The 27,793-nt window shown below is 30.8% G+C and overlaps 1 protein-coding gene across 1 annotated transcript in view; it reads right to left on the bottom strand.

The window, feature by feature from the left end:
- LOC148273921 (protein grainyhead-like) overlaps positions 1-27,793 on the bottom strand; it is a 114,429-nt gene that overhangs the window by 37,211 nt on the left and 49,425 nt on the right. The window lies entirely within an intron of this gene.

The following is a 27,793-nucleotide window of genomic DNA, read 5'->3' as shown; positions in this document are numbered from 1 at the left end:
ATATCTCAGAGTCCTATGAATCAGTACATCTCGGTAGATTATATCTTCTTACTCTTAATGCGTCCCTAATCGCTATCGGATCTTAAAAGCTTCAGGACATATAATGTATTATAAATAATATGTCCGGGTGCTTTGTAATGCACAGGTCTTCTTCTTTTTCTTCTTCTTCTATTGCCGCTCATACCGTAGATTGGCGACCATCATTCCGAATTCTTTACTATCCCGGGCCAGTCTAATCAGCGCTGCTGCATCCGGCACACCGAACCAGTGTCTGAGATTTCTGAGAAGGGCATATTTCTCATTTCGGAATATGTGACCAAAGTATGAGGCTTTTCTTCTTTAGGCACTGGTCAGTTACTCCCTTTCTTTATTCATTTGAAGCATTTGCTCAACCAAAGTTCGAAGGCCTCGATTTCGTTCCTCTTTGAAACTTCAAAAGTCCAACCCTCCACTCCATACAGGAACCCGTGCAATACACAAGGTTTTATTGCTCTTCATCTTGTGTTTAGTCTCATATCTCGGTTGCAAAATTGTTTCTGCATTTAATAGAAGGTAGATCTCGCAATTTAGATTCTGGTCTTTATATACTCATCATTTTACGGCTTTTAATGTACCTTTCACTGTCGCTCTAAACCCGCCCCCCTCCCTGATCGTCTACAAGGTAGGGACAAGGGAAAGTATAAATAAAATAAATAAATAACTCCGTCGCCGAGTTCAAATCCCTTTTTGTCGACAGTGATGAGAAACGTTAGTATCTGCTCTCTGGAGCACCAGAACGCTTCCAGGTAACCCTTAAGGCAGGTCACCGGCGGCGCACCCAAAAGCAGCAGACTTACACAAAGACTACTGGTTGCAAACCAACTTTGGCCACCACTATACCACCTACTCAAACTGTGATTATTGAAGAATTTTTTTCATCAAGCGAAAGCAATAAAGGAGACGTATGTTCCGCGCTTAGGGAAATCCTCAGCAAAAGATGTCCACTGACAGGGGCACCCGCAATCAAAAACCTCAGGCCGCAGACACGTCCGATGAAGTGCTGTTTAGTGAAAGATTCATTACTCTCACAATCCCTTAGATCGGGACAAAAACGGCACACATATTTGGGGTTTTTTAGGCAGTGTGATGAATTCTGATGTCAACCATTCTGGTGGATTCTGTCCTGTGTCATATATTTCCAAGTGTTTTAAAATCGTCCCCTCTATTAGTTCCGGACCTGTTGCTTTGCCATGTTTTACTTATGAAATAGCCTTTTCTAATTTTTCCTTTATTATACTTGGACCACTTTGTTCTTCAGCGAAATTAATTACGGATCTATTATTATTATAAATGCACAGGCAGTATAACTGAAAGCATCCTAATACCTTATTTTCTGTACAATGCATTGAAAATAATAATTGTAAACGCTGAAATGAAAAACCCTCGCCTTATTACTATGTGAAAAAAGACTTGATGCAACTGTATGTATTTTATGTCGTATTTACAATACTTGTAATACGATAGTAATGATTAAAAAAAAAGAAAATTAAATTGAAAATTTTATATAAATGCACTTCGGTAAACATATAGGTAATTAGAATTCTTTTTTTTTGTCACTGATTAATTTTTGATCTACGGACTTGACTTATCATAATAAACCAAAAATATTGGTGCCAGATATATACGACCTTACAAAAAACTTGTCACTGATTAATTTTTGATCTACGGACTTGACTTATCATAATAAACCAAAAATATTGGTGCCAGATATATACGACCGTGGAAAATACAAGAAATTTTAGATTTCTAAACATTTAAATCAACACGGTAAAACTTAAAACAAAAGGTGAATGGATCTATTTTTAGCAATATATTACATGAAAACATCATTGTTACAAGCACTTTTGCTCATTTTACTTCCAAGATGAGATATTGCAGTCATTAATTTACGTTTTGTTATCAACCAACAAAATACAGCAATAAACAAATAATTTATCAGATGATAAGCGAAATGTCGTAATGTCTTAAGATGTTAGAAAATCTTCATAATTTGACAGTAATTACCGGCAACGTAAACAAGTAAACATTTTAGTAAATGTGGAAAACCTCTTATGCGAGATATTACGCTATGTTAGGTTTCGTTTGTTTGGGTATGGTTGGGTAGATACTCGACACAAACATATTAATAACAAGCGAACGTAACAATAGCTATGCCTGTGTATTATCACAATAATTATTATGATGATATCATGATACTTTTATGAATAATGTAATGAGTAATTCTACAGCAACCTTATTGCCTGAATGTAATCAGTTTCAATTGTTCGGAAGAAAGAAGTCTAAAACGAGTTTTTTTCATAAAGGACTGACCTTATTTTTATTCCCTATTGTATGGAAGATATGAAGCTTACAAACCGTTAACATTTTAAACGTTATTTGTTTATCGACGTAAAATATAAGTCAGATTAGTTTTTTTAATTATGAAAAACTAGCTCACCCGACAGACGTTGTCCTGCCCGAACGTTGGCTTGTCTTGGAAAAATACTTTTTATTGCTAAGTAGGATCCTAGGTACTTGTTAGAGATTGAATTCCAAAACTAAAAATTGTTAATATTTAAATATTGAATTTAAGTAGGTACTTGTTTATGGTTGAATTCCAAAACATAAAATAAATATTTTTTCAAGTATGGCATTCTTTTTGCAAACGTCAAACTCCGGTCTTCTCACCAACAGAGGGGTGTACTTATGGGGGAATACGATTTTTAAAAATTATTGAATTTAATATTATTTGAGGATTACTAAAAATCCAGTAAAAAGAAATAAATGGTAAGAAATTATAATGAATTTAAGGAAAGAATCTGATTGAGATCCACAAAAAACAAATGCTATTTGTAAACATTAAAAAACAAACTTTTTATACACAAAAAAACAAAATCTTTCCATTTTTTTGTCAATGCATTCTCCTCGAATGCAACCCTGGTAGATTGACGAATAAAACATTTATGGTCTTTACTTCTTTTTTACATATTAGATTGAAGATTTTAATATCTACGTACACAGCGCAAAGATCTGTGTTTCTCTGAAAACCGCAGGTAAATCGGTTAAGCCGTTTAGAAGGAGTTCAGTGACATCACACGTACAGAGGAATTATATATATATATATAATGATAAGCGGGGTAAATAAATCATGGGCATTCTGCGAAAAAGCATTAAGTTTAAATTTCGCTTTTTTTACTTAAAGTAATGCTCTACAATCCACGAAAATGCAAAAGTTCTATCTATCTACGCTACAGGCCGAATTATTTACCGTGATCCCTTCTGTCAAATATACTGATATTGTAAGAATTACAGAATTGAACGAAAACAATGAAAATGAATTGTGAAACTGAAATTATTGACCCGACATCTAAAAAGAAGGAAAATATTTTGATTTAAAAATAATAGGACAAGTCACCAAAAGTGACTTTATTCTGTGACTCGCGTGTAAAATTACAGTACCTATTTTACTTTGTTATTAAGTATCAGCGAAAATCCATTAAGTCATTACAATACTCTATTACTTTGTAAAATATTATAAAAGAAAAGTTTTTATTTTATTCTATCTTTTTTATTGTAGTTGATAGATCAATGTAGCATTTCTTATATTTAGGCTTTATAACGTTCAGTTATAAAAAATGCTATTAATGCTTAATAAACTTTTAACCTCAAATATCTCTAAACTGGTAATTATGGCTTAATGCTTTTTTGCAGAATGCCCACGAAATGTTTTCTAGAAAACTGTGCTGAAAATACGTTTCTAAAAATACGTTCAACGAGATGAATCGTACAGAGGCATTTATAATAATTAATAATTTAGCACTTTATATACTCGTACAATTGGCGGCCTCCGTAGTATAGACGCGTGACGCGACGTTCAAACATTTAATAACCCCATGTCCAATGTGTTGATACTTGTCGGCAAACCAAGTAAACCTACAAATTTCGCTTGTGTTATTGAGCAAACTAGAATTATTTATATGAAAACTTATTGATACGCACATATAAGTCCAAAGTTATTTGATCTTTTATTGTACTGTAGGTAGAAACAGATATTGTTATTTTTGCACTACAACAGGCCAGGAGGCCAAATTACAGGAGTGAATTACAGCATAGATCACCCAGGCTTGAGAACAATTACAACATAATTTTTGTGTTCTCATCGGAAATCGAACCCGGAACTTTGCGTGCGTGAGTCAAGCGTCGTAACCACTACACCACGAAAGCCTTTTTTGTTGGTAATATACAGTTTTAATAAATAATATAAGGGCGGGTATATTTATTAAATACATGTCTTCCCACCTACCCAAACCATTTGATTAAAAAAAAAACGGTTAATATGAACATATTTAAGGTACAATAAAATCGTCTTAATTTAAATTATATTTAAAAATAAATAATTACAATAATAAAAAGAACGACAATAAATTTAAGTAAAAATCCACACTATAGTAAGCGGGTTGTTGAAGTTTAAATACAGTAATACTTTACTTAATTTATTAAAATAAATGTAAAACCTGTTTTTTTATTTATTAAAAAAGAGTCATGCGCCTGAGTCTGATTCTGCGGGGAAATTATTTATTGCAGAATTATTTAAAATACTTAATACCTTTGCCATATTGTTAATGAGGAAAATAGGAATCGTCTGTTTTTATGGAATTTTACTAGCGTAAATTATTTTCTAAGGCCTAAGGCACCCTAGCACAATAGGACGAGGAAAATCAATTCCCGCATCTAATTGAATGTAACGCACGTACAACGCGTCCAGGGTTCATATCCCAGATAGGCTATCTATATTTTTATTATGGAAACACTTTACTCGGAGTATTATCGTCGGTATCGCATAAGTCAATCTGCGCATAGCTGTTTGTTGGATATTAAATTCTAAATTGTCCGGTATGCAATTTTGCATACTAATGGCATGCCTAAACGTAGAAAACTGGTCTTATTTATATTGCTAATTTATTTTTGCATACAATTAAGTATGAGATATCCATAAATAATTATCGAGACGTTATAATTAAGGAAATTCCCAATTACGTGTTACAAAAATACCAGCCATACGAAAGATGAATCATGATAAATATTCTTATAACAGACAATTAAATTTCATAATAAAGAAGTTTTTTAAAACTTTTTTTCCACTAATCAATCTTTATTTAATATTATGATATCATTTATGATGTCTCCTATAAGTCACGCGGTTACAATATTTTAAAAATTATTTTATTTTCTTTTCTTTTATTCAGGAAACATACAGTATAACTACATTGTTTTTTAGTTTACAAACTTAGACTAAACTCTAATGAACCAGTAAAGTTTCCGTATAATGTGATTTCAATTAGAAGTCTGAAATCAATTTATCTCCCATTTGTACAAAGTAACAAACATGGAGCAATTGATTTAGACCATTTTATTGTGTTTTGAGCATGTAAATTTGTACGTAAAAAAATGGAGACAGCTTTTCTACATCTAACTGTATCTCAGATGTAGGGGTTATTTGTAAAACTTTAGGGGTACTCAAAGTATTATTTTCTAGTAAATTGTTATGATATTATTAACCTTACATCAATATGTAAATCTCCTTAAATAATTAAGCTGAAATAATTATTTAGAACTCAAAATGGATGAGAAAAATAAACAATTTTGTCCGCATGGACTACATATTCTAGAACGGCCTTCAATCAGTTATTAAAAAAATAATTAACGACCGTTACCATAATAAAAACATAGTTATAAAATGTCTCATTACAATTCCGTGTGCGTCTTCCGAACTACAAGCATTCCCAAAGCTGCATGCCTCCGTCCAATAATGGACTTACAAAGAGTATTCCTGATTGGCTACAGAATGGTATGGGCGACCAATCATCGCTAAGAGAGCTGTCACGTTCGGGGCAGGTATCGTGCCCAGACTGACAAAGGTATAAAACAATAGAAGATACGTTTTTACCGAACAGAAGTACGCAGGCATTCGGTGTGCGCCTATCCACAGAAGGAGAACCTTGTGCACTTGAGTACACGAATAAGGGATGTAAAAAGACTGAAAATTGACAGAGGAAATGTTAGATAGGTAGATGGGTACGCGCATTTGAAAATAATACCAGTACTTATCCACGTTTAATTAGCAGGTAAGTTCTAGTCTAATCGATTTACTGGCAAAATGTACGAGTCAGAAAAAATACATCTACCATTTTCTAGCGGTACGTAAAGTAAGCTTTCCGCTAAGCATGTTTGACTTATCTGAGTGACAGGTCTCATAGAAAGTTGAAATCAAATGCAAGTTTATTAAGTAGGTGTTATTTATGAAGGCATTAGCACCAGGAATTGATATATTTATTATACCTTTGAATAAAGACACCGTGTCACAGAACTAAGATGAATTTATTTATTTGATACTTTTCAGATATTTTTTTTTTGTTGTTTTTTTTGTGTATTGTTTAATGGGATATTCCGGGCCAAGGAATATTGTACGAATAAGATATATATATATATAAAATAAGTTTTGCTTATTTTCAAATGGAAAAGGAAAATCGATTTTATTTAAATGCTTACGTAAAAAAAATAAAAGTGGACTATTACTGAATGTTTATGTTCTCTCAAATATATTACCGGTAAATAGTGGACGCTAAGTAAAATCATACATTTTCATAGGAGTAAAATTTATCGAACTGGCACAATAATCATATTTATAACCAGTATTTTTTAAGAAAACATTTAAAACTAGATGACACAAAATAACTTTATGTTATGGCTTTTTTTTTGGGAATGAACGCTAGTTTATTCAGTAGAATGTTTGTATCCATATCTTTAATCTTCGCAAATTCGACCACATAACCGAACATCGCATCATGCATAGTATCATGCATAGAAGAATCATTCACATTCAATCACTTCTTCACAATATTTCAAATAATTCCACTTCGCTTGTTTATCTGAGTGAGCTTCCAACCTCCAACCGCTATCACAGCACGGGCTATCTCTTCGTTCTAGTAACGAGAGAACCCCTTCAATACCCATTCACAGCTAAAAAAAATTCCCCTCTTTTACAATAGTAGCTGCTTGATTATGAAATAATCTACTCACTTATGTCAGAAACGCCCCTTCTTTATTATCATTCGAATCACGTGTGAAATGTCACTTCCATATTTCAGTTATTTCTTTCTCCTCCCTCTTTCCTTTCCTCTTTACTCCCTCCTCTTTTCATAGAATGGTACACCATCTACAGATTTTTAGTCAATTTTTATTTCTCAAAAAACAATATATATAAGTCGTGTATAACTAGGTTTTCAAATTTTCTTTGTACAACTATCTTAATAAATACATTACAAGTGTTGTAATCGGCTTAGGTCGTATATTTAATAAATAAATTTATGACCCAACAATTAATGAGTTGTTTGCAAGTACATTGTTACTTTTTAAATAAATAATCTTATTTGTTTATAAATTTGTATAAACCACTTAATTTTTTAAATTACATATCTCTTTCATATAATATTTTATTATATAAATAGCAACGCGTGTAATTATAAGTTAGTTAAATTCCTGACGATGAGGTAGTAACCTCGAAACCGGTCGAAGTGTAATTAAAAAAATTAAGTGGTTTATACAAATTTATAAACAAATAAGTGTAAAATGTCGTACCACAAAGTGAAAAGTGTTTTTGATAACAATAATAAATAATCTTATTTTTGTGGTTAGGGGTACGAGTTTTGCAATTAGTGGCAACAGGTGTATTTATTTTGCGCAGATGGTTTCTGAGGTGTCGTTAGTCACATGCCACTGGGTACGATAGTAATATTGAAACACTTCTATCGGAAGAAATCAGATTATGTTCTTAGTTGGTAAGTCTAACAGTGTACGTAATTGACAACTGAATTAATTATTCTCAAAAATGATCTCATTTGGAGTCGGGGGAATTAAATTCGTCGTTAATTAGGCCCAGATTGGCCAATAGATAGTGCCTTTTTTTTGATATCACACGAAATCTTCTACTTAATATTTCGAACGACGCCTCGAAGCTTTCATACGTCACGTCATAGGAAACGTCAGATTTATCGTTCGTGAAAGATACGGTGGCTCGAAAATCGTAAGCATTACAAAAAATAAACACACGGCACGCGATGAGCATAAAAACATGGTCGGCTATAAGACGATATAAAACTGAATATTAAAAAAAAAAAACCGGTTATTAATAAATGATTGAAACGAGAATATAGATTTTGTATATTTAATTTCGGTGGATATCAGCTAATTTATCTGTACGAACATTTTATGGAAGACAAAAGAAACATTAGAAATGCTTTGTATTCATATGATTAAACATGGTTTTTTATGTGTATGTACACCAGGGGCGTATTGTAGAAGCGATTTTGCGTAGCTTACCACTACGTTTGACAATCCATAATAATGTTTTACGGTTACTTTGTTTACAAAAAACTTACAAATAATTACAATTTCTTATAAATCATTTCCACCGTTTGAATTTTACTTCAAATTTAAATAAACATATGAACAAAGCGCGTCCAGCGCCAGCAGTAAGCTAAAAAACTAGTTGATTATTCGAGCTTATTTCTTCATGCAAATAATTTTACTATATTTTGAACATCTTAAATGCAGTGGTAGTTTTTTCTCCAAGAGTAAACTTGCAGATTACCCAAATAACTTAAAGATTCTCAATATCTTAGGGGCGATTTTTCTTTGAGATGATATGATACTTTTGACATTTGACTATAATTACTTTCATTTCAATTCAATTCAATTTTTTTCAATTCATATTGCAATCAAGTCATATTGCAGGACATGTGGCGCTCGACGCGGCCGTTTTTGGCATTATTCATTTCTAGAACAAATCGGTAAGTTGACATTTCAATCGTAATGAGAATACCGAATAAATTTATTGTACTATTTTTCATAAACTTTTAAATCAGTTATGTGTTAAAGTAATAGATAACATTGCTACATAATGTATTACGAAGTTACGTCATTTCAGTATATTTTATAGATGAGAGTTGTTGTACCACACTGAACCACAGGAAAAATGGCAATTTACAGTATAATATTACATTTATTATATTATGTACCAAGTATGTATGAAAAAAAATCTCCGTTCGCTACTGATGCACACACAGGGTTATGAAAAATATCATTTTTTCTTAATTGGTAGCTCTCGAAAATTGTATCACTTTACACACTGAAATTTCTTTTCACGCAAATCCACCACGGTTCAAGTGCCAATGTGCCCACGCATCAGTGAATGCGGATGCGGGAATGACGATTGAAATACAAAAATGTTACTTATTTATTTATTTATTAACGGACATTGTCCATGAATACAATTTAAAGGTTTTATATATAACTATAAAAGAATAGTTAAAAACAATTTTAAAAAAGAAAAGAAGCATTGACAAACATAAGGAAGATCAAGACAAGATCTGGATAATTTTATTAGTGCTCGTTTAAATCGTTGTAAACTTAAACCAAAAAAGTCCAGTTCTAGTCTTGAATTAACACGACAAAGACGGGTCATTGGAGAATTAAGGCCATAGTTTGTTCTATGCTGATCGATGAATAGCACTTCATTGTTTCTCAACCCGTGAGTCGGAAAATTGAATTTTACTTGTCCCTGTAATGATGGAACATAGATTATCCCATTTAGTATGCCGACCATATATTTAGAATCAATATTAATTCTAGGTTTTTGTAGAAATATTTAACATTGACTCAATATCAGCATAAGAATAATTACCTCTCTCTAGTCCAAGCATCCACGCTAATTTTCAAAGCAAGCGATGTTGGACTGCTTTATGCAATTGACATAGAATGGAGACCAGACTACGGAGGCATATTCCAGAAGAGGGCGAACAGTTGAGCAATAAAGAGTTTTGATTGTATGGACATTAGTAAAATCAGATAAATATGAAATGTTAAAGTGCCCTATGTACTATACATTATACATGTAACATGTGTCACAAATACATCACATTATGTCTTTGTCATATTTTTTCTTACTTAAATCAGGTCGATTTTATGGAGCATCTTTTGCGTATTTTTTATTGCACTTTTTACTAATCCTTTTGCCGACAAAAATTAATCCGGATCTAATCGGAAGAAATTTATTATTTTAATTTCTTATTTATTAATATTTATCTGTGACACTCGCGCCGCCTTTTTAAGCCACCTTTTAAAACCCGATGGAATTTGTGGAAAAAAAAAACAAAAAAGTTACTTTGTGATTACGACTAAAAAATGCTTGTGCTAAAAAAATTGTAACTGAGTGTTTTTTAGAGTGGGTTTTTAATGTTTTTTTTATTGGATGCCATTATAGAATATACATATGAGGAGATTCAAACACTGATGCGTTGATCGAATTTCTAATTTCTAATTTTAATCCGGATTATAACTATCTTCATGATATCAATAAGTGACAAAAGAAGCAATTTTATATTATACTCGTATATACATTTTTTATTGTTAAATTCGAAATCCTGGCAGATAATCTTTGTCCAGATTTATAAAAAAATACTTAGGTATGTTTACAAATAAACATATATTTAATGGACTTTCAACAATACTACCTATTTCAAAATTTGAATTATAAATCAGTAATTTTATAAGGTCAAATATATTTTTTTCAATCATACAACAATTTTCTGATTATGTCAAAAATTTCTTCACAACGGCTAGATTGACCCTCTATGAAGCTTATCGAGATAGATATTTATTTAAAAAATAATGATAAGAGCCCTATAAATGCCTAGACTTCCATATTTCACATAAAGAATACTAGCACAAATATCTAAAAATATTTTTTAAGACATGTTTTTATGATTTTCATTTCAGAACGGATGCCAGGATTTTCTCCTGAGGAATTTAAATTTAAGTGTTTAAAACTGCAAATTGTCCTGAAAAGGTTGCTCTGTACGAGCTGTTATATAATGGGTGAAGGAGGGGTGGCTACAGCTCTAAGCCTGATCGGACTTGGAACAAACAGATGAAATAACATTCCCCATCAACGTCACAATTTGGAAACTTGGATTGAATGGTGACGGCTAAATTGACAATATAGACTTAAATGTACCTTCAGTGATACGGGCATTAAAAACAGTACATTTAGTTGGTAAAAAATACTTAAAATAAAAAAAAGAAGTTGTTCGTTCATTAAGGCTTAAAATTTGTTTTTTTCAATGTGCGGATTTGAAAAGTAGCCACAAGACCTCTAAAACAGATCCGGGTTAGTAGAGTGAGCTTACAACGTACAAAATAAAGTTTATTGTTTTTTATTGAATCAATCATTTTAAAACATACAAAACTGTCTTTGATAAACATTGTTATAAAATGCGAGCATGTCTTACTCATTTAGAGAGGTAGCTGTTGTGGGAATATACATATAAATAATATAACACGAGTTTATTGTACTTAAAAAATAATTTAATACATTTAGATATAAACAATGTATAATTGTTCATTTATTTCAAATAAATAAACCGTCGACAATGATAAAATAACATTAAAAAAATACGGTTCAAAGACAGACTAGCAAAGTTTCTAAATAGAATCATACATATTATTAAATTATGTTAGAACAAAAGGGTGTGTTTATGTGTATTTGTATGAGAGTAAGTGTAGATGTGTGTTTATGTGTATTAGTGTGGGAGTAAGTGTTTAAGTGTGTGCAAGTGTGAGCATCATTAAATAAAGGATCGTATGGCAGGCAGAAATAGTATGTCTTAATTTATTTTAAAATAAATTAAGGGGCACGTAAAATATATAAATAGATGAAAAAAAAAGCATTACAGTTAGAGCAAGAACAATAGAGGAAAGAGTGTTGTGTTATAAATATTGTAATATCATATCTTAACGTGCAGAAATAGAATGCGGAAATTTTAAACTGAGTGTTAACAAAACTAATGAAAATTTACCTTAACTCACGTTGGTTGCGTAAAAAAAATTAATTATGTTTTTTTCTGGAATTTTTTCTTATCAAATGGTGTAAGATTCACTGCAGCGTAGAGCCTAGAAATGCATACGATGTGCATAATGCAGATAGTGCAAGTTGCATACAGTATTATGATATTGTATCACATTCACCTAACAGTATGCACTCTATGGAACAATACAGAAGAAGTATGTGTATTTTTGTATCGCGTTACAGGTGTGAATTATAGAACCATATTACGCGAGTGGTATTGCGCTTATTTCTTAGTCTCATGTAACAGTATTGCGCAATATAATTATTAATCAATTAGAATATAAAATTATCGGAATTGAGTGGAAGAAACTGATTAGAAAAACCAAATTTATCAAAAGCACGTTAAAAATATATATTTTGGTAACTGCGAGAAATGTATGCAATAATAAAATATTAAAGAATTTTCAATAATATTTTTTCAAAGTGTGGTTTTGGACACAAGTGCATAGTTTATATGCCGTGTAAAATATTCTTATAGAATTGCCAAACAAATAATAACAAAATAAATATTTTAATAAAAACGTTACATTAATTTCATGATTTTTAAGCTAGCCTTATTGACATTTTTTTATGAAATTAAAAAATATTGACGTTTTTATAATTCATAAGAACATTTCTATTTTGGGGGGCATTTCACTATTATAAAATGAGAATTAAGATAAGATAGAGTGGGGTTCGAACTTCAGACCTCTGATCCGTGACTTCGCGACACTAGCCACGGGATTACAACACGATTCAGTCGTCTTTACATATTTCTGTTCTTATAAAAAAAAATAAAAAAAATGTAAATTAACTATCCTGATCGAATTGCTCAAATCGTTAAAATCTATGCCTTAGTAACGTAGTGTTAACATTTAAAAAAAAAACATTTTGCATTTATTTCATTACAAAGACTACCGCGATTACAAAATTATCCATTTCGTGATAAGCAATTTAAGATACCATTTGTAATGCCCCACGTTCGATTACTGGCATTTATTTAAAAGCCTTTCTAAAGAAATAGATAAACCTCAAAATTTCTTAGTTTTTGAACGGAATCTGAAACGCAATAATGAATAAACATAGTGCTTTATGCACTATCAAGTTTGGATAGGTGATGATTACAAACTATTGTTTTACCTAAATATTACATTTTTCAGACCATTTCTTAAAAGTCCTAAAAGTTGTGCCAGAAAAATGGGAATCGATTTGTGATATACTGCGATTTGAACCTCTGGCCTTTGGTCTGTGAGTCCACAATACTACCACGGGGTGACACCCTGGTTCTTAATGATTTTAAAACACCCCGGTTTAGAAATATCCAAGTTTTTTTTCAATTTTCCTAAAACATGTTGAGTGTAATATTGAATTAAAATTATGAATATAAGCTGAGATCTGACATTAAAAAAAAAAAATTGCAGATAAATTACATGCTTCGAATTCAACAAGACATTCATTTTTATTTATTTTTATTAATACTGTAAAAATGTTAACCTCTACATTTTTTTATTTTTTATTTTTATTTATAGGGGATATCAACAGTAATACATGTAACAAAAATATAACAAATAAAATATACAGAGAATAAAACCAATGACAGATATCCACAGAAATACATTAAATACACGTACAATACATACTAGTGTGTTTGTGTGAGTGTAAGTGAGTGAGAGGGTGGGTGTTATATTGGAATGAGGGTGGACATGTGTGTGAATAATGCACAAGTGTCAAGTGTCGAAAATATAAATATAAATATAATATTAAGAATTAGATATAAAATATATTAAAATAAAATAAAATAAGATAAAATAAGACTTTATTATTGAAACTAAGTATAAGACAAAAAAGTATGTTTTAAGACGCGCATTTTAAATGATATTTTTTTACAATCAAATGGATCAATAAGGGGAAAGTTCAAATTATATTCACTAGCAAAACGTATAAGTGGAGAGTTCTGGGCATAGTTCGTACGAACTGCTGGCACATGAAATAGAGAGTTCGACGTGTGACGGGTGCGGTAGCCGGGGACATAATGATAACTCCGACAAAAGAGCCGGACTATCAAGGCGTCCTCTAAGTATGTCATGAAGCACCCCCATGTCCAACAGTAGACGGCGATTTTCTTAAGTAAGCAAGTGGTGTTTTTTGCAGGAAGACATATAATTGAGATCGGTATACCTGCATCTCCAGTTAAGGTTAGATATGTATTATTATTATAATGATGCTAAAAATAATATGTTTGGTTTTTTAAAAGAAAAACCAACAGAATGTCTTCAAGCTCTCATATTTAAATAACAAAGTTTATTTGTATAGTTATTCCAAATGTATGACGCATTTCGTAATTTCCTGTATTTCTATATAATTGCCCATTGATCTAATAATGAAAAATGCAAGTAATCGAACCGCATCCACTAAACATGATATATGTATAACTTGTGCAACATAATGCAGTATGCAGAATATTTAGACTGAAAATATCGTGCAGACTGTTGATAACTTTTACTAGCGAAACGAAATGTTACGTACTATCTTCCCCGAGTACATAAAATTATCAATTAAAATAATTTACTCACTAACCTACAATCTTCGAAGCACTAGTATTACAGAAGAGAGAAATTACTATTTTTTACGTAGATATTGATTCAATATTTAATTAAAAACACATAACTCACCGTAAATTCTTGATTTCAATCTGATACCTACATAAATAAATATTAAAATTCGTTTTAAAGTTTAGTAATTCAATTGAATGTCATTGGAATCGGTGCAATCTTCTGAATTATTTTTAAAGTTAGTATGTAGTATGCAGGGCCCTTCAATATCAGGACATTGCAACAACATCAATAAAAATGTACATTATTTTTGCCATTCCTAACTTAAATCCTTATTTTCATTTAACTTCCTTAAATAATTTAAGTATAATAAGTTTAGTTAGTGGGACATTTGAGTTTGTCCTCTGCTTTGCTAATTAGCTTCTGTTACTGCTTAAATATTAATTTCACTAAAAAACTCTTTGCCTTTTCTCTTGTTTTACAGTTATGTACAAGATTACAAATAATTTTGTGTAATGTGAGTATTAACATATTTTACATAACTCTGTTATGTGAACAAAACACGATACGATTACAAGCAGAGCGTATTGGATGGAGCATTTAAGTTTTATTGACGGAAGATAAACGTTAGGTCGGCGGTGTAATGAAGAGAGCTTTCAGGTTCTGTAAGCGGCATTAATTAGATATGAAGACAATTAAAACAAATCATGTCGTGATTCTTGATGTCTTCATTATTTTTATGACTTCAAACCATTCGCATGTAAAACGATTAATAAGCGATGGGCGGCTAAGACAGAACATATTGATGATATTAAGAATAATGTGCTCACTCGTTTGCTGGTATTTCAACTACATAATAGCACCTCTACATTTTTAAATAAAGCAATCACAATGAACATGGCGTGTTTAATTATTTTATCGCTAATTGTCAAATATAATACCCCTTCAAAAATATTTTAATGAATCACAAGAAAAGCGTGAGAATCTTTCTCAGGATTATAATTGATGAGTGTATTTTTTGAAGTTTTCATCTGTTATTTAAATCGATGAAATAGGGTTTAAGTGTATGCAAATTAATAAGGTATGAGTGTGTAATCTGCTAAATTTTTAAACAGAACATTAATCATTTTTTCTTAGATGGGAGAAAAACGCAGATGGGGTGGCATTTGTATATTTTGTAAGAGTATGATTGAAAAGCAAATGTTAACATAAATATTCAATAAAATAAAGTAGGTTGGATTTTTTGCTTTTTTAGTACTTCTGCAAGATTAAAAAAAATCAGTAAAAATAAAAAGTAAACGCATTTAATAATTTTATGGTAAAAATTACAATAGTGGACGTATGGAATCGAAGCTATTATATCTGGAAAAAACGTTTTTAAAATGTGGAAAAATTTCAAGATAAACAAAGAAATAAATAAAATTAAACTAATGACAGCATGACTTGAGGCTTTCATGAAATCTCTAAGTTTTATTTTTAAAATTTAATTCAATAAGTTGTCATCAACCCCACATGACAATTTAATTATTTTTTTAAATACTTATCTAAGGTTCATACTTACTGATTACATTTGATGCCCCGTTTTTTAATTCATGTCGAGTGGGTATTATAGTCTACTCCTTTCCACAAAAAACACGTACATAATCGCAATATGTCAATCTATTGATGCGTCATGCGCCCTCTTATTCAACGATCATTCTTGTTTGTCGCGCGGGTCTAAAGATCAGCATTTAAGGGGGTTCTCTTTTATAGAAAGTGATTAATATTTGCGAACGGAAAAGATTGATTATGAAGGCAGAATACATTAATCTCCATTTCGCTGGTGGCAGCTGGGAGACCGGATAAACTAACATAGACTAGAAATAAGATGTCTTCTATGTATGTCTGAGTTTGACAACCGCGAGACGAAATAGTCATTGTAATTTTTTTATGTGTTAAGTATGTATGCAAATGTAAAAATAAATAAATAAATATAATAGAACTAAATATCGATTGTGCAGTTGTAAGCGAATCGACGCAGTCTCCGAATCAATGTTTAGTTGATTGAAAATTATAATATTCTTAGATCACATTAACATGAAAAATGTAATGTTTTTGGGACTGAAAGTAACCCAAAATTCATTCAAAATTTTAATTTTACTATAAATAATGAAAACTGATAACTATCCAGATTTGTTTTAAAAAGAAAAAATACCAATGTATTTAACAATATTTTGAGTTTGTCCAAATTTTTGCAGACAAGGACTGGATTCAACTCCCTGGGGAGCTGTTTATATTAAAATATTACAACAGAGATGAAGAACATTTAAGAGAAGGTAATATGGAAGTCTAGGCATCTACAGGGCTTATGACCTGTCAATGGCTGGTTTAAGTGGGATATTGTTGATAAATTACCTGGTCCATGAAGAAGTATAGAAATTGAAAAAATAATATTTTCAGGCGTTGCCTAGTATGTAGGTGAACTAATTCAATTAGATGAATCTCACCCGCATAAATAAAGGTTTCAGCTCTTTAACTTCACAAACATCAACGGATGAAAGAATTGAAGGAATATGGATGTTCAAATATAGGCAGAATGGTGAATGTTAACAGTGTGTAAAGTGGCCACTTAAACCAGCCATTGACAGGTCATAAGCCCTGTAGATGCCTAGACTTCCATATTACCTTCCCTTAAATGTTCTTCATCTCTGTTGTAATATTTTAATACCAATGTAATTATTGAAATTATCATGTATTGTGTTAATAAATCTTACAAGTAAAATTATATTCCATTTTTACATTGTTACTATTATTACTGCTGACAATTTACACTGCTCGTTTACAAATACGGTTTGAGTTTAAGTTTTTTAATGAAATTTAATACTCGTTTATTGGTTCGATTTATAAAAAAACATTTTTTTACCGTTTTTCAATAAAAAAATCTAAATTAATGTATTTCGTTTGTCAATACTTTGCTTTATTAATAAAATAAGCATAGTATCTAATACAGCATGAACATCAGACGTAAGATTAAAATATCATTGATTATGAACATATGAAAATACTTAGTGTAAGTTGTCACCTTAAAATGTAGGATAATGAATTTGTAACAGTAAACGAGGTAGTTCCTGTGAACCTAACCTTCGAGCGATTCTATTCGGTCACGAAATGGCTGATAATGTTTTTTGACAGATCACTTCTGTCTATGCAAGAGGTTGCCAAACTTTGAGGTGTTTAGAAAATCTGTTAACTGTATATTATCATCTTGCTTCTGTTACCAAATTCTATAAAAATACAGCCATGTAAATAAACTGTTTCCTTTTTTTAATTAATAAAAACATGGTAATATAATATCACGGAGTTGCGATAGTTTTTTTAAAGTTTCAGAATCACTATAAATGTTAAAAATAGTTAGTGAACCATAGACAATGCACATCTTAAAAATCCATCATATGAGAATATCACGCGTGGATCAGATATTATCTTTGATCAATGGTCCAGAAATGGACTTCACATTTGACATTTTATTTAAGTAACTATGGTATGTCAAACTGAATGTTTGTTTCTTAAGTATCGCATATTCGTGGGATTTTGATTTATTTAACTCTATAGCAGCGATCGGCGATTAGCGGCCCGTGGGCCAGATTTGCGAAGATGTCGCGAAAACAATGAAACCGGTCACTAGATATTCTTAATTTGTGGATGAAAGTATAACTCATCTTTTATTTTCCAAAATAAAAGAGTTTAAAAAATGCCTTTCTTACAAAAGAGCATCTATTAAAAATTGATTATTCAATGTAGTCACATGATTTGCAAATATTAATAAATTGTTGAAATATTTTCTCATTATATTAAATTTTAAGGCAAAGCAATCAATACCTACCTAGTAAGTTACTTTAGTAATATTCCTCTAAAAAAAACGGGTTTGAAAACAACATAAAAAATATTCCATTACAATTAATATCATATTTCCTTTTAACAAACAATTTGTAATCATGATATCATATAAGGTATTATTATCTACGTAAAATTAGTGTTTAAATACCAACATTACGAAGTGAAAAATTCCCCCCAACGGGGCATGAAATATTATAAACACACTTTAAAAAATGGCTGTTAATATATTACAAATAATTATGTATTTTTTCTAAATAACTAGATGTTATTTTATAATACACGTATATTTCCCTTTCCGCATAATAGTGCATAGAGCACTTAATTTCTACACCAATCGCAGCGTATCTTGATATTTTTTGTTGATGATCAGACTTATGCTTAGATGCCAGTCCAGGGACTACGAAATATTCTAGTGTAAATACACCTTTTCAAATAAATATTTCATGCCAACGATATCGGGAATAGAACTCAGGACCTCTTGCATGGTAGGTTAATGCGCTAACCACTACACCAAGAGGCGGATGTTATTTTAAAACCACTCCAAATTTTTAAAAGAGAGAAATAGGAAAGATCGGTGGGTGACTATCAAAAGCTTATTCATTTGAATTAAACTTCTATAGTTATTTATTTTTAGTTACAGTACTATTGAAAGCTGTTTTTTTAAATATTTAAATAAATGCTATGCCAACAAAATATAATATTTGTATTGTCAAATTTAAAAAATATATAATTTTCTTATGATTAAGGAAAAATCGATTGAGTTATAATGAAAATTAATAATTGTGTCAAAATGTAATTATTGTACATCTAAACATGAATAAGAATTTTAAACACGAATATCCTCATAATTTTCCTATTTATGTAGTTTTGTGAACAGATTTTTTAATAAAAAGTATAATACACACTAGTCTAAATAAAAGCCAATAATATTATTAAGCAAGATAAATATGATATTATAATTTGTCATAAATTCAAATTTTTGCCTTTTGTAGGCTTGTTGTAGATACAAATTTATGTATGTTTTGATAAATTAATTTATTTTAACTACGATTTGTATGTTATTGTCAATTCTATTGACATTTAAGATGCTGTATCCAACAGCGTTAGAAGCTCCATAACTTTGAGGAATACAAACACACAGTCAACAATATGTTGAAATTTAAATATGAATATTCATGGAGGCATTAAGTCAATACTTTTCCTTTGGGTTATAAAATATTATATCATGAGATAATAATTAACATTCACATCTCAAATTATAAATATAAAATAAATCAATAGTAGAATTTTGTCATGCGAATTGATAAATTGATTTTAATACATAAAGTATACCAGCATGTTTTATTATAGTTCATGTTCGTACGCCCAAAATACCTACATTTGTGAATGTGAAAATACTTTAATTTCATTTTAAATATAAGATTAAGTATCGCAAAGTAGTATATATAGTAGTATATCAAATTTAGTATTGAAGTTTATCAAGAACATTTTACAAACTTTATAACTTTTTATGTATTAGAAAATTAAAAGTCTTTGGTCTTAGAAATGGTACTACCAAGAGAGACCAGGGATAATAGCAAATAAGAAAGTGGCTATTATTTACGTTTATATATAAATAAAAAAATGTTTATGGCTATTACGTACAAGTTACTTATTTTATTTTGGTATTTCTTTTTTATTTTTCTTATTATTGAGTCGTGTATCTTTTTTTTCTAGCTTCTTAGAATTTTGTTAGAGATATAATAAATAGTGTAATTATATATATTGATCTTCACCGGCAAACCACAAAATTGGCCTGGCGAGTCAAGTCACTGACGAAATTTTGTCATTAATTTTGAGTAAGTATCTTTATTGTACTACAATGAATTTGTTTTTTATTCATTTTTTTGGTAATAATGTAAAATATTATTTTAAATAATTGAAATAAATAAATTACTTTAAAGAAAAATGGGCTTCTTTTATCCTCATGATCACATAAAGAATGACTATTTAAAAAGACTAAAGTTCATTAATTGGCCAATTTTCATTAAAATTACGTTTGGTATCATGAGTAAATAAATAAGTTTTGAAGTAATATAAAATAAAAAGGGTTTTTAGCTACGCACTTATATTAGGTAATTTTTTATACGAAACACACAGGTGTTAAAACAATTTATTGCATAATTGTTATTAAAGCTTTATCTACGAAACAAAGGTAGATTTATCAAGCTTTTGTTTATGAAAGTTTATTTACTAAGTTACATCTCTCGTTCGATTGTTCTCTGGATTTATCTCTCATGTTCAGTTCTCCCGGCCAATCAAAGTAATTTAGCCGCCATGTTATGGTCAATGGTACCCCTGTACCATGTATGTAGGTACCGTGATACTGTACCATGGACCATGGATATATGGTGGTTATACTATGGCTTTCGTGTACTCTAACTAAAAGTCCTTTACGAACATTAGACCAATAAATGATTATGTGATGTTTCACGATAATGATCATTCATGTATGTAGGTATATAAGATAATAAATAATTTAATTTACATGCGGAAGAATGATCACAAGAGCCGATATTAATAATAAAATATCGATTTTCGTTATTACTTATCATGATAATTTTTAAGCAAACTTAACTGTGATTACAATATGTAAATATGAAATGGTTATTGAGTATCTGCATATCGCATTTTTTGTTTTTGACATTTAGAATCATACGGATTATCCAATTTTATTAAGAAATATCAATAGCATTCTTCATATTTACGGCGCGCTATCATTTATACTAATATTATAAACGCGAAAGTGTGTTTGTTTATTTGTTTGTCTGTGTCTCTTTTACGTCTCAACGGAGAGACCGATTGGCACAAAGATTGCTGAGGATAATACTAATTTTTCATCTCTAATTTTTAAAAATGCAATTTAAAAAATCAATGAGCAAAATTATTTGAAAATGCGTAGGCAGTAAGGTGAGGTGTCAAACAAAATTAATTTGAAAATAATTTCTAAAATTAACTTGCTTTATCTGTGGTTAGTTTGGTTTGCTTTTCGTTTTGGTTTTGTAGCAGGATTTTTCGAATTGAGAACAGAATAACGATACTACGTCACCATAGACTAACAGATAATCGTATTTCTTTTATAGAGATAGTTGGAAGACCAAGCAACTTTCAATCCCGATAAAATATATTATTCCAGTGGGAAACTTCTTATTGAAAAACGAAAACTCTATTTGATAAACGACACGTCTAATGCGGCCTCCGTGGTGTAGTGGTCAAGACGCTTGACTCACACACGGAAGGTTTCGGGTTCGATTCCCGGTAAGAACACAAAAATCAAATGTGATTTTTCTCAAGCCTGGGTGTTCTGTTATGTAATTCACCACTGTAATTGGGCCTCCTGGCCTGTTGTGGTGAAAAAAAAAAAGTACATTGAAATAAAAATCTAAATAATTTGTCCCGAAGCGAAGCCGCGGGTAAAAACTAGTATTGAATAAAAATCCGTTTAAGCGATAATTATCTTACTAATTTATTTTTTGATTTGTTTGAAAATTTAAATTTCAGAGAAGAGTATCGAAATTACTTGAACAATAAACGTACCCTCGGCACAGGTTTCCCTAGTAAAAACAAATTAATTTTACTGTTTATAATTGGATGTAGTGTAAAAAACCGAATAAACTAATGAACAAAATAATATTCATCCATCAATAATCTAGTAAACGTCAAATTAAAGTTATAATACCTCTATGCAAACAGTTCACTAAATTCAGTGAACGCGCATTTGTGGTTGCAGGCCCTATGGCATGAAGTGCTCTCCCAGCGGAAATGCGAGGCTGTGAGAGTGAAGTGATGTTCCGGAAACCCACTTGTTCTCTAAATCATCATAATCATCATTCCCTTTCCGCACCTAATGGTGCATAGGGCACTGCATTGGTACACAAATCGCAGCGTATCTTGATCATTTTTGTTATATGAAGGTAAGATGATCAGTCTTACGCTTCATGTACCAGTCCAAGGACTATGAAATATTTTAGTATAAAAACACCTGTTTAAATAAAAATTTCATATTTACCATGTCGGAAATCGAACCCGAGGCCTCTCGCATGGTGGGCAAACGCGCTGACCATTACACCACGAGGCCGACAATGCTAGTTCTTTAAATCATTTGAATAAATCCGTAGCATGTGATAGCAAAGTCAATTGTTTTACTTAAATTACAAATTTAAATAGTAAATATTATATTATTAATATTTAAAGCATTAGCTTTGTGGTCAAACATTTTAATAAATGTTATTAAATATTTTTATATAACCACTTACCGACTTTTCTATGTCTACCAGTTTCGAGACGTACCCGTCTCTTCGTCAGGATACCAATTAAACCGACATGCAATACGTCTCGAAACCGGTAGACAAAGAAAAGTCGGCAAGTGGTTATATACAAATATTTAATTACGTTTAGTAAATATTACATTTATTTATTTATGGAAGCATTTTGTCAAGCGCCTTTGAGGTATTATATTACGAAAATGGCGTTATTAAGATTATTTATGACAATAATTATACTATCCATGCCTTTTTTCATACATTGTAGCACTTGAATTTTATTGTATCAAATGTTCTAAGCTAAATTTCTAGCGCTATAAACCTGTCAGCGTCATTCCTTGGCAGAGATGTGAATAAGCGCAGTCTAGTTTCTGTAAGAAATCTACTAAAGAATGTGAAAAATTTCAACATGCACTTGCGCGCAGTTCGTTATGGCCATGTCCGCCTCAACCCGCTTGGCCCGAGGCTGCTTTCTAAAGTTGACACTGCACCCTTGCACTTTCAAGTACATCAAACTCCTAATACGGACGATGCTTATCATTCTTTACGCTTTATTGAATTCAGTTTTGAGTAAAACAACTCATCTCTGATAATAGCTGAGCGTCCCGGGTCTTAAAAAATATTTTTAAAAATCCGTAACTTCTGGAAATTAAAATGTCTTGCGAGGAAAACCAAAAAAAGGAAAGAAAAGCTTAATTTTGATGGTGTAATTTATTGCTAGGATTAAGTATAAAATTGTAGCGTAATGCTCAGCGCGTTAGCCTTCCATGCAAGAGGTCTGTGGTTCGATTCCCGACATGGTTGATATGAAATATTTATTTAAAAGGGTGTTTTCACACTAGAATATTTCTTAGTCCCTGGACTGGTACCTGAAGCGTAAAGACTGATCATCTTACCTTCATGTAACAAAAATGATCAAGATACGCTGCTATTGGTGTACTAATGTAGTGCCCTATGCACCATAAGGTGCGGAAAGGGAATGATGATAATGATGAAGTATAAAATAGCGTTTTAGTATTTTAAAAAAAATATATTATCATATTACTTATGCTTATGGTGAAACTTAATCATTATTGCCGCATTACAAACTAATAATATTTTGAAAAGCGATTCATATGCAAATTTTGAACTTTTTCGTATATTAGCAAGGCATTATCGTTTATTTTGTATTTTTTTATTCAACTTTTGTACATGATGTTATTTGTACATTGGCGGGCTTATTGCCAAATGGCAATTTCTCCCAACCAACCAATAAAGTAAAAGTTTTATTTTTATAATTCAAGTTACATAACATGTTCAATAGAAAAAAAAAAGATTAAAAAGCTAAAAGTATATGAAAATAGAAATAAACGTATTTGTTTATAAATTACATTAAATCAAAACTATTAATCAATGGGAAAAAGGAAAAAAGAGGAAAGAGGAAAAAAGAAAGGAGGAGAGATTAAGGAAGAGAAAGGAGATGTTTTTTCAGACGTGATTTAAACAGAGATAATGTAGTAACATCTTTGATGGTGGGTGGGAGATGATTCCACAGTCGAGCCGCATGGACACTATATGAGTTAGAGAAGAAAGAGGAATTGTGTTTTTTTTTTTTTTTTTTTTAATAAAAGAAATATTTGCGTTCTTATGATTTACCCAAATATTTAATTTTGAGGGCCATTCTCAACGAGTTGTAAATAACTCACTATTAGAAAATGGAATCCAGTTGGGGTAGAGTGGGATTCGAACGACGGACTTTTGGTCCGTGAGTCCGAGACACTAGCCACGGGACCACAACCCGATATTTGAACGAAGAGGTAAACCATGAACTGATAAGCGTTGAAATTTTTCACGCAGGTATATAGGAGCGTTAGGACTATGAAGTACTTGAAGTTTACCAATCTTTAAAAAAACCGGGACAAGTTTTACATTTGTTTTATATTTTTGACAAATAAAATAACCCTAAAATGTAATTTGACGCTTTTTTCTTCAACGTATTATACCGTTAAGGTTTTATTTAATTTACGATAGAGTTTAACTTAGCAAAAGTATCATTTAATCCTTATGGCCTATTAAGTCTCAATTAAATATAATGATTTTCTATTGAGTAGGATTAATTTCATTCGGTTTGAATTAAACTTAAAGTTGAATAGTATTGGCAGTAAAAATCAATTAAAGCAGCAATTTATCGAGCTGTTCCATAGTTTGTTAATGACATAGAAAATTAGAAAATCACATGCTTGGTGTAACTTTGTGGGATTCTATAAAGACAACCTGTTTGCAGCAAAGCGTCAACAGTAAGTTCTAATCGTACAGAAATATATGGATACTTAATAAATACTACCGTACAATTTGTATCATTATTTTATATTATTTATAATTATGTGCAATCCTGGCGCAAGCGGACATAGTATTTGATCTTAAATAAAAGTAAAAACAATAACAAATCAGATTTAAAGTGCCGTTTTGGCAATGAAATAATTTATTAAAGATAGCTTATATTAAATAATTGTTTTGTTATAAATGTAACGGGTCACAAAAAAGATTAAATTTTCTCGCATTTGCCTATTATTTTTAGGTCCTGGGTTGATTTGGGTTGATTACTCATACTTATTATTAGGTTTGATGTTAAATACTCATTGCAATATTTTAATTATAATTTTTAATATTTTATCCATATGATTTACCAAACTCACAGTGAAAAGGACATTGAAAGAGTTAAATTGAATTAAAATCGCTTTATGTGAAATGAAAGAAAAAAATGACAAAAAAAACATTTCTTTTTGTATGAGTGAAACCGATACGAAGACCCAGGGTCTTTGAAACGGTTTTTCAAGTATGTGGAAGGAATACTGTCATTGCAATATTTCAATGATTTTGGAGTGGCACCTGAAACGTAAGACTAATCACCTTACTTTCTATGTAACAAAAACAATCCATATACGCTGCTGCTGGAATTCCAATGCAGTGGCCTATGCACCATTAGTTACGAAGTCTATATTCTATCTCCTTTATAAACTGTGTAGTTCTACGTTTTTTTTGGTTTGGTTAAATTAAATAAAACTAAAAAAGTTATATAACACTTGAATATTTGAATTTAAAATATTCACATTTTTTACTATTCCATAATTTATTGTCGAAAATTATAAGCTCAAACCATTTACTATGAAACGCCAGAAGGTACATTTAATTTTTTTTACACTTCTATCAATAAATTATTTTAGGAACTGCGCTTCAAAAATAGATTCAAGTTCATATTGTAAAAGTCAAATTTTCAAATCGGTCTTTAAAAATGTAAATTATTTACACCACAACACTAGTGTGTGATTTTTTTCGATAACAAGTTACAAATTGGCTACAACTTAATAAATATTATGTTTTTTAATGGTAGAGTTTCATATCAGCCTTGGTTTTTTGCACGCAATCATCGTCGTAGTTCATAGGTCAGTAGCTCGTAGGTCATGAGCGCTCCTTGCAAGATAAGATTTTTGCACCCTCCAAGACTTATTTTCTAGAAAGAGAAAGAGAAAAGAAGGCTGTGGGTCTAAAAAGTGTGCCTTCCTAGGGGCTGCGCCCAGGGCAGCCTAGCCGGCTCCTACTTACGACGCTGTGATTTTTTAAATCAATTGTTATTGAAATTTATTTTAAAACGACAAAAGTTTTATGCAGTAAAAGTATCCTTAAGTGCGTAATTTCGATGGTATAAAAATTATTTATCACAAATAATAATACATAAATAATCACATTGAGTCGTGGCATTTGATAAACCAGAAAATTCCAAAGTTGATGAGTAAAATCCATAAACGCTTTTCTTCCGTCTATTATCATGAGAAAATATATTCTGCCCGAGTTTCACTCGTATAATATTGACATGTTGATGACTCAGAAAATATATGAAAAACTAGTTAGCAAACAAGTAAACTCTTTTATATGTTGCCTATACTTTCTGTCAACAGAATTTATTTTATTAATACGATAAAGCAATTACTTGAATAATTCTCACAAGAAAATACGGTTTCGCAAAATATTTGCGGAGAAAATTCTTAGAAGGATCTCGCCGTATTTTACTAGAATGTAATATTGTATTTATTAACATTAATTTGTTTTAATTATTCATTTGAATTCCTCAGAAATAGGAATAGTTTATTTTTAATATTGATTATTCAAATAAAAAAAACAATAATAATACTATCGTAAGAAATATAAAAATCATCATACCCCCTGTCCACACCTTACGGTGCATAGGGCACTACATTAGATAATCTGTTACATGAAGGTAAGGTGATTAGTCTTATGCTTCAGGTACCAGCCCAGGGACAATCCACTTTTTGAAATATAAACCTTGTATATTATAAGCAAGGTAAATAATAAACCAACTCCCATATAAAAAAAAATAAAAAAAAATAAAAAAAAGCCCAGGGACAATGTAACATTTCAGCGTGACAATGAAACATTGCGGGATCTCACACATGGTAGATAAATACGCCAATAACTACATTATGTGGACGACTTATCTTCACTCGATTATAATTACTCAGGACTTTCTGAGAGTAGCCATAGTGTCGGAAACACTCGCGCAGGGTTCTAACTCCATTTCACATACAAAACTTTATTTTTTATCCGCCTGGATATAGAAAAATATGAAAATAATATTATGATTAACATAGTTTATTTGACTCTTTTACTATATATTATACTTAAAAAAGTAGGGTATAAAAGTAGTTTGAATTTACAATGTTTAAAACGTAATCCAAAACACAAAATAAAATAATGGATTTTAATTTGAATAGAATGGATTTTTATTTATTTAAATTCTGACGCTTGCATCAAAATATTTTATGATTGCATTAGAAAAAAAAATATGAAACGTCAAAAATACCCACTGTTTTTTTCCGCGACCTCAGCCAATACTTATATTTGATTGAAATAAAGCGGATTATAGTATTATAACAAATGCGCATTAATGTAATTTCTGCATACAACTGTTGGTCCTTATCAGAAAACAAGTAAAATAAATGTTAATCCTTAAATTAATCAAGATTCTAATCCATTTTGACAAGTATTAAAAATCTTATAAAGCCGGAATGATTGACAATGACTTTTTACACACATAATATATACGG

Source organism: Micrasema longulum, unplaced genomic scaffold (genome assembly GCF_059751315.1).
Source record: "Micrasema longulum isolate JH-2025_06_02 unplaced genomic scaffold, ASM5975131v1 h1tg001802l, whole genome shotgun sequence".
Lineage (NCBI taxonomy): Eukaryota > Metazoa > Arthropoda > Insecta > Trichoptera > Brachycentridae > Micrasema > Micrasema longulum.
This window is presented reverse-complemented; position numbering and strand designations above follow the sequence as displayed.